The sequence below is a fragment of the Sinocyclocheilus grahami genome, unplaced genomic scaffold, assembly GCF_001515645.1.
Source record: "Sinocyclocheilus grahami isolate Dianchi unplaced genomic scaffold, SAMN03320097.WGS_v1.1 scaffold1295.1, whole genome shotgun sequence".
Classification (NCBI taxonomy): domain Eukaryota; kingdom Metazoa; phylum Chordata; class Actinopteri; order Cypriniformes; family Cyprinidae; genus Sinocyclocheilus; species Sinocyclocheilus grahami.
The window spans coordinates 216,513-226,652 of NW_015506474.1; positions in this window are offsets into that span (position 1 = coordinate 216,513).

The window sequence follows — 10,140 nt, forward strand, 5'->3', positions numbered from 1 at the left end:
CATGCACGTACACACACATTAATATATACACACACACACACACACACACACACACACACACCTATGAACTGGTGTAACTGTAACACAGCAAATATGTAAAATAAAAGCAATAATTAAACTACAATGCAGTAAAAAAGTGGACAGCAAGGAAGGGGTTATACTCTAAAATATCAAGAGTGCAAAAACAGAAACATCCACTCACACACACACTCACAGACAAACACACACACATACACAATTATACACATTCAAATGAATTGGTATGGCTATAACCATATAGCCATAATGAGTCAGAAAACTGAAATAAGAGGTTGAAATCAGATCAGACCCAGAAGGATTAAGCTCTGATAAAACATTCCTGTACAGTTTTATTTTTATAGAATTTTAATGTTTTGTGTAATAAAATGCTTTTTCTGTGTTCAGGCTTGACTGTAGTAATAATAATGAAAAAACTGACGCTTCAAATCAACATTTAAAAAAAAAATCTAAACCTTTACAAAAAGTTGTCTTTGAAAATGTCTAAATATATTTATCCAAACCCACAACTTAATAAAAATAAGTATTTATGTCTAAAAACAATTAGAGAATTTATAGGCCTTTTATATAGAGCTATATGGGAATCTATGGGCTAAACCATGGAATTGTTTGTCTTATTTTACTCCCACCAGATGGCACTAATCTTAAAGGCATTGAAGCTAAAGCCCTGTACAAAACAACAACAAAAAAATACATTCTAATCTTACTGATTAACGATCGACTAATGAGCTTCGTTTGACGGTCAGGAATATAAAAATGAACAAAATGCTGTCAATCCACAATTCTCCACCGTATTTACTATGCTGTGCGCAACTTCATATAACTCAAAAACTTGCGTACACGAGCTGAGACCAGACGTGAGATTTGATCGTAGCCACCGCTCACGTCCATATTGATAAATTCCAAATTTTGCGTTGAAACGACCGTACGCTCAATTTTCTGTCGTACGTTCGTTTCGTAAATGAGGCCCATTGTCTTTAGATTAACATGAAATACTGCCATAATTGAAAAGTAATAGAAAATATTTGAAAAAAAATGTTTGTATTATTTTCAATGGGGAAAATTTATCATAAATATTAATTAGTACCATGAAATTCTCTCAAAATACTAATGAAAAAAGAAAAATATTATAAAAAAAATGTTGCATTGATTTTACTGGGTGGGGGGTGGGGAAGTTACATTTTAAGTGTCTGGTCATTTTTGACCGTGAAGACCACAAGTGTGACTCCCAAATAAGTAGCACCAGAGGTTTAAAGGGTCATGAACTGAGAAATCAAAAATCTTTTGACATATAAGGTCATTGTGCTATAAAAACATCCTGTAAGTTTCAGAACTTAAAACTCTCTCGTTAGTCTAAAAACTGCTTATATTGAAGCCAATTTGCCCAAATGACAAGTTGTGAAATGTGCCACTATTTATGACGTAATAGTGTGGCTAAACAACGCCTCTGCGGAAGATCAACGCCTGCTTCTGCATCACTGCCTGTTTAGCCCCGCCCACTGATTCGTGCAGGTAGTGTATTTTAATTTTTTTATTGCATAACAAGAACAGTAACATAATATACATATATAGAGGATCACAGTGTTTTCAACTATTATCAATTACATTCATAATAGCACCAAAGGAAAAAACAGAAGGGGAAGAAAAAAAAACTACAGGGGAGAACTTTTTCATTAATTTTCATAAAAAAAAGTATTCAAAAATTCTATACATTCTTTTGCTTTCCATTTCTTTGATCTTTAAAGGCTTCAATGTAATGCTTAAGATCAGTTTTAAATAATGTAATGTTAGGTTTATTATTAGTCCATTTTTGTTTGTGTATATCGTATTCGTAATGAATCACCTAATTTTGCTCCAAACTCTTATTTTTATACAACAAAAATATATCTTTACCAGAGAACCGAGTCTTTCATTTTATACATTTAAATATTAGATATTCAATATCAATCCAAAACATTTGGGAAAATACACAATCATAAAATGTTTTTCTAAGTTACAAAAGATGCATGTAGTACTAGTATCCATGTCTCTAAAAACTTTTGCGACTACTTCTCTCACTGGGTAAATCAAATGAATAACTTTGTGTAACTTCTTTAACTTTATTGGTGAGACAAAATTTACTCTTTCCTTTTAATCCTTTCAACCTTTAATTCCTTTAATTCCAAAAAGGTTTGCATTTAGGCAATAATGTTGTTCTTCATATTTTTTACCTAAGTTTTTTAATTTATTATCTATAATTTTCACACCATTAATACTTAACTGATTAGTATATAAGGGGATATAGCAGGGCTATCTAAACTCGGTCCTGGAGGGCCGGTGTCCTGCAGAGTTTAGCTCCAACCCTAATTAAACACGCCTGAACCAGCTAATCAAGCTCTTACTAGGCATAGAAACTTCTAGTCAGGTGTGTTGAGGCAAGTTGGAGCTAAACTCTGCAGGACACCGGCCCTCCAGGACCGAGTTTGGACAGCCCTGGGATATAGACTCAGAAGATATATTGCCAGACAAAAGCTGAAATAAGGCCACTAGGAATGGCATCAAATACTACTGCAAACTCTTTAGCAGTTATAAGGATCTTATAATAATTTAGGAATTAACAGTAATTAAAGAGATGTCCATTATTCTTGAATAACTTTCTCACCAAGATTATACCATTATTGTGCCAGTTTCTGTAAAATAAGGACTTATTTTTAAACATAGGGCTGATATATGTGTTGTTCCAAATCACTGTTATGTGGAGAAACGTTAAAATGAGCATCCATAATAAACAAACCTGTTTATGAAAAGAAGAAAGCTTTATTGGAACCTTGTTAACATTAAAATGACACCTCAAAAAACTTTTTAAACCTTCCAATTTGTCCAAAATTAACTCAGGGATGATATTCCAAATGTTGCCTTTAGATTTCAGGTAGTTTTTAATCCATTTGTTCTTAAATACACAGTTAGCAGTACTAAAGTCAAGTATATTAAAAGACCACAATTTTCAGCATGTAGTGTAAATAATGAGAGAGGCAAACGCAGGTCTACGCATAAACCAAAAGATAAACTTTATTTGATAAAATTAATTTTTAATGAAGTTCCCGACCATGTCAGTAAGAACTTGGTCCTTTGTTCACTTCATTTTTCCACGGATTCGTTTACAAAAAAAGCACAATTCGACGCAGGATTTTCAAAAAATTGAAACTAAAAGACAATGCTGTGCCAACAGTTATATTGGATCCGACAGTAATGTCGCACCACACAAGTGTGAGTAAGTGTTTTTTATTACATGGGCACTATTTCTTTTGTCGCACAGTGTTTTCAACTATTATCAATTACATTCATAATAGCACCAAAGGAAAAAACAGAAGGGGAAGAAAAAAAAAACTACAGGGGAGAACTTTTTCATTAATTTTCATAAAAAAAAGTATTCAAAAATTCTATACATTCTTTTGCTTTCCATTTCTTTGATCTTTAAAGGCTTCAATGTAATGCTTAAGATCAGTTTTAAATAATGTAATGTTAGGTTTATTATTAGTCCATTTTTGTTTGTGTATATCGTATTCGTAATGAATCACCTAATTTTGCTCCAAACTCTTATTTTTATACAACAAAAATATATCTTTACCAGAGAACCGAGTCTTTCATTTTATACATTTAAATATTAGATATTCAATATCAATCCAAAACATTTGGGAAAATACACAATCATAAAATGTTTTTCTAAGTTACAAAAGATGCATGTAGTACTAGTATCCATGTCTCTAAAAACTTTTGCGACTACTTCTCTCACTGGGTAAATCAAATGAATAACTTTGTGTAACTTCTTTAACTTTATTGGTGAGACAAAATTTACTCTTTCCTTTTAATCCTTTCAACCTTTAATTCCTTTAATTCCAAAAAGGTTTGCATTTAGGCAATAATGTTGTTCTTCATATTTTTTACCTAAGTTTTTTAATTTATTATCTATAATTTTCACACCATTAATACTTAACTGATTAGTATATAAGGGGATATAGCAGGGCTATCTAAACTCGGTCCTGGAGGGCCGGTGTCCTGCAGAGTTTAGCTCCAACCCTAATTAAACACGCCTGAACCAGCTAATCAAGCTCTTACTAGGCATAGAAACTTCTAGTCAGGTGTGTTGAGGCAAGTTGGAGCTAAACTCTGCAGGACACCGGCCCTCCAGGACCGAGTTTGGACAGCCCTGGGATATAGACTCAGAAGATATATTGCCAGACAAAAGCTGAAATAAGGCCACTAGGAATGGCATCAAATACTACTGCAAACTCTTTAGCAGTTATAAGGATCTTATAATAATTTAGGAATTAACAGTAATTAAAGAGATGTCCATTATTCTTGAATAACTTTCTCACCAAGATTATACCATTATTGTGCCAGTTTCTGTAAAATAAGGACTTATTTTTAAACATAGGGCTGATATATGTGTTGTTCCAAATCACTGTTATGTGGAGAAACGTTAAAATGAGCATCCATAATAAACAAACCTGTTTATGAAAAGAAGAAAGCTTTATTGGAACCTTGTTAACATTAAAATGACACCTCAAAAAAACTTTTTAAACCTTCCAATTTGTCCAAAATTAACTCAGGGATGATATTCCAAATGTTGCCTTTAGATTTCAAGTAGTTTTTAATCCATTTGTTCTTAAATACACAGTTAGCAGTACTAAAGTCAAGTATATTAAAAGACCACAATTTTCAGCATGTAGTGTAAATAATGAGAGAGGCAAACGCAGGTCTACGCATAAACCAAAAGATAAACTTTATTTGATAAAATTAATTTTTAATGAAGTTCCCGACCATGTCAGTAAGAACTTGGTCCTTTGTTCACTTCATTTTTCCACGGATTCGTTTACAAAAAAAGCACAATTCGACGCAGGATTTTCAAAAAATTGAAACTAAAAGACAATGCTGTGCCAACAGTTATATTGGATCCGACAGTAATGTCGCACCACACAAGTGTGAGTAAGTGTTTTTTATTACATGGGCACTATTTCTTTTGTCTGTTATTACAGCTCGTTTGATATGTAGGCCTAGTCTACTGAGTATGTGTTCTTAACCTAAATCACAGCAGCGTCCATCTATGAAGGATGTAGCTGTCAAACATTCACAACTGTTAGCCAATCATACCAGTGGGCTTTCACTTTCGAGTCTACAATCCGCAATGACTATTCAAACAGAGCGTTCTGATGAGGGGAGTCAAAACGGGCCAGAAAATAGCCAATTATTTCAGAGAACAGTACAAAATAATTTAAAAAGGCAGTTCATGACCCCTTTAAAAGTCTGCTTTGTAAGAATATTTCTGCATGTCATCCAACTTAAAGTCCCCCCCCCTCAAAAAAAAGTATGCCATCAGCTATTACACAGTTCTGAATCCAATTCTGATCGAGTTCAAAACTTTAATGACCGCCTCATTAAAAAGAACTAGTTCATTTGTTTGTGAATCGGACATCACAGCTATGTTTGTTGCGCGCACTAGGGATTCAGTTATGTGCTGTTGTACAAATTCATCAGGATTAAAGCAACTCCAAATAGCGAATATTCAAGACGTACTTAAAGTCTTTGAGTCAGAACAGCCGGCATTGCAGTCTACTTTACCACGATCAGGAAACGGTCCTCCATAAAATGGGCTGATCTGAATATTTGGGTTGAAGTGTTCTGGAACAGTGTTGTAAATACAACTTAACCACTGATTTCTAGTCGTGTCCATTTTTGGAAGGCCAAACAAAGTAGTTTCGCTTTCACAACGAAACACAGCATCACACACGGTGGCCTAGAGTGAGCGGCAGCGGCCTAGAGTGGGCAGAGGCCGGGGGCTAGAGTGAGGAATGGCTGGAGGGCTAGAGTGAGCAGAGGCGGCAGTCTTGAGAACGGCGTGGCCGGCGGATTCAACGAAGGAGAGTCCGGAGGGCTTGCGGCAACCACATGTGACGACCCCGGACTGGACTCCGCTTTGTCCACGGTGAAAGCCGTTAGTTTCACAACGAAACACACAGCGCCTTCACGACATGGCTGCGGCAACAACAATACTACAGCGAGAATAAAAGTTACGCCGCCTTTCTTTGCATGAACATTTGGGCGGCATTATGCAAATCTTCCCACATAGTGACGTAGATGTGTGGGGGCGTGTTAGAACGAGCCGTTTTAGGTAGGCGTGGCTGACTCTTAACTTTTATAAAGAATATCTCTTTGGATTTGAGACTTTAGTCTTTGCAACTTTACAGATCTTCTTTATGCACCAAGAGCTTGTAACACTCCAAAGAGAAAGGAAAAATTGAAATCGCATCATATGACCCCTTTAAATAAGTAAGAATAATAATAATGTGGTATGCATCTGGAACTAAGGATTTATTTACAGATTTGTGCATTATTTACTGTATATACAGATGTATAAATAAAAATATGTATATGTATTTACATAATTAAGAGAGAGGCAATAATTAGTTATTAAGAAATGAATTACATTATTTCTGTGTTAGCTGTTTAAGCTGGAGATGGCATGGGGAAAAAAATGTTTTTATGTCTAGATGTTCTAGTGCAAAGGGATCTGTAACGTCTGCCTGAGGGGAGAAGTGCAAATAGGTTGTGGCTGGGGTGACAGAGGTCTGTGATGATGTTACTTGCCCATTTCTTCACTCTGGAGTTGTACAAGTCCTGAAGGTCGGGCAGGTGCAGACCAATTATCCTTTCAGCTGTCCTAACAGTCTATTGCAATCGTCTTATATCTGATTTGCTGGCTGACCCAAACCAGACAGTTATAGAAGTGCACAGAACCGACTCAATAACAGCGGAGTAAAACTGTGTCATCCATGCCTGTTGACGAAGGGAGTACAACCTCTGCTGGGCCTTTTTCACAATGGAGTCAATTTGATTGTCCCACTTCAGGTCCTGAGAGATGGTGGTGCCCAGGAACCTGAATGACTCCACTGTTGCCACAGTGCTGTTTATGATGGTGAGAGGGGGGAGTGCTGGCGGGGTTCTCCTAAAGTCCACAATCATCTCCATAGTTTTGAGCGTGTTCAGCTCTAAGTTGTTGTGACTGCACCAGACAGCCAGCTGCTCAGCCTCTTGTCTGTAAGCAGACTCGTGGCCGTCCTGGATGAGACCGATGACTGTGGTGTCACTTGTAAACTTCAGGAGTTTGACAGAGGGGTCTTTAGAGGTGCAGTCATTTGTGTAGAGGGAGAAGAGCAGTGGGAAGAACACACACCCCTGAGAAGCTCCAGTGTTGATGGTGCGGGTGTTGGATGTGAGTTTTCCCAGCCAAGCTAGCTGCTGCCTGTCTGTCAGGAAGCTGCTGATCCACTGACAGATGGAGGTGGATACAGAGAGCTGTTGTCAGTTTAATCAGGAGGGCATCCAGGATGATGGTGTTAAAAGCGGAGCTGAAGTCCACAAACAGGATCTTTGTTTAAGTCCCTGATTTGTCCAGATGTAGTGCAGTCCCATGTTGACTGCATCATCCACAGACCTGTTTGCTTGGTAAGCAAATTGCAGGGGGTCCAGTAAGGGTCCAGTGATGTCCTTCAAGTAGGCCAACACCAGTCTCTCAAATTACTTCATGACCATGGGTGATGGGTGTTGATGGCTGTGTTGTGAGACGGTCAGGGCGGGTGTGGGGTGTGAGACCAGGCTTTTCAAACCTGCAGTAAAACTCATTCAAACTGTTGGCTAAAAGTTGATTATTCACATTGCTGGGGGATGGGGTCTTGTAGCTGGTGATGGCTTTCAGGCCCTTCCAAACTTATGTAGGGTCATTGCTTGAAAACTGTTTTTTTTTCCAGTTTTTCACAGTAGCTTCTCTTACCTATCTTATCTCCCTATTCAGTTTTTATTTGGCCTGTTTGTACAAGGCGTCCTCTTTGGCCTAGCAAAGCTGTTTGAGTTTTACACTGAATCAAAGTTTGTTGTTGTTAAATGTTAAATGAGTCCTGGTTGGAACACACATGTCCTCACAGAAACTGATATAAGATGTCACAGTGTCAGTGAGCTCATCCAGATAAGTAGGTGCATGATGTTACTTGCCCATTTCTTCACTCTGGAGTTGTACAAGTCCTGAAGGTCGGGCAGGTGCAGACCAATTATCCTTTCAGCTGTCCTAACAGTCTATTGCAATCGTCTTATATCTGATTTGCTGGCTGACCCAAACCAGACAGTTATAGAAGTGCACAGAACCGACTCAATAACAGCGGAGTAAAACTGTGTCATCCGTGCCTGTTGACGAAGGGAATACAACCTCTGCTGGGCCTTTTTCACAATGGAGTCAATTTGATTGTCCCACTTCAGGTCCTGAGAGATGGTGGTGCCCAGGAACCTGAATGACTCCACTGTTGCCACAGTGCTGTTTATGATGGTGAGAGGGGGGAGTGCTGGCGGGGTTCTCCTAAAGTCCACAATCATCTCCATAGTTTTGAGCGTGTTCAGCTCTAAGTTGTTGTGACTGCACCAGACAGCCAGCTGCTCAGCCTCTTGTCTGTAAGCAGACTCGTGGCCGTCCTGGATGAGACCGATGACTGTGGTGTCACTTGTAAACTTCAGGAGTTTGACAGAGGGGTCTTTAGAGGTGCAGTCATTTGTGTAGAGGGAGAAGAGCAGTGGGAAGAACACACACCCCTGAGAAGCTCCAGTGTTGATGGTGCGGGTGTTGGATGTGAGTTTTCCCAGCCAAGCTAGCTGCTGCCTGTCTGTCAGGAAGCTGCTGATCCACTGACAGATGGAGGTGGGCACGGAGAGCTGAGGTAGTTTTAATAAGAAGAGCATTCAGAATGTTGGTGTTAAGCGGAGCTGAAGTCCACAAACAGGATCTTTGTTTAAGTCCCTGATTTGTCCAGATGTAGTGCAGTCCCATGTTGACTGCATCATCCACAGACCTGTTTGCTTGGTAAGCAAATTGCAGGGGGTCCAGTAAGGGTCCAGTGATGTCCTTCAAGTAGGCCAACACCAGTCTCTCAAATTACTTCATGACCATGGGTGATGGGTGTTGATGGCTGTGTTGTGAGACGGTCAGGGCGGGTGTGGGGTGTGAGACCAGGCTTTTCAAACCTGCAGTAAAACTCATTCAAACTGTTGGCTAAAAGTTGATTATTCACATTGCTGGGGGATGGGGTCTTGTAGCTGGTGATGGCTTTCAGGCCCTTCCAAACTTATGTAGGGTCATTGCTTGAAAACTGTTTTTTTTCCAGTTTTTCACAGTAGCTTCTCTTACCTATCTTATCTCCCTATTCAGTTTTTATTTGGCCTGTTTGTACAAGGCGTCCTCTTTGGCCTAGCAAAGCTGTTTGAGTTTTACACTGAATCAAAGTTTGTTGTTGTTAAATGTTAAATGAGTCCTGGTTGGAACACACATGTCCTCACAGAAACTGATATAGGATGTCACAGTGTCAGTGAGCTCATCCAGATAAGTAGGTGCAGCCTCAAAAACACTCCAATCAGTGCAGTCGAAGCAGGCTTGTAAATCCCACTCTGCTTCATTAGTCCATCTCTTTACAGTTCTTACTACAGGCTTAGTAGATTTAAATTTATGCTTGTAGGTTGGTAGAAGATGAACCAAACAGTGATCAGAGAGTCCCAGAGTTGCTCGGGGGACAGAGTGGTATGTATCGTTTAAAACGGTGTAGCAATAGGCAGTATATTGCTGTCCCTGGTGGGGCATGTGATGTGCTGTCTTTCTGCAGTTGGCGGGTGAGATTAGCTTTATTAAAATCACCAAGAATTATAATGAAAGAGTTCGGGTAACGCTGCTTTGTGTGTGTGATTGGATCAATCAGCTGTTCTAGTGCCAGGCTCACACATGTGTCAGGAGGAATGAATGCACTCAACCAGAACAAACAAGGAAAACTCCCACGGTGAATAAAAAGGCTTACAGTTAATAAAGAAAGCTTCCAAATCTGGGTAGCACATCTTCTTTAAAACTGTCACGTCTGTGCACCAACCTTCGTTGATATAAAAACATAATCTACCGCCTCCTGTTTTCCCTGACGATTCGGCCACGCGATCCGCTCTGAACATCTGGAAGCCCGTTAAATGAAGCGAGCTGTCCGGGATGGCTCCGTTCAACCAGGTTTCCATGAAGCAAAGCACAGCAGAGTGGATCTATTTTATTTG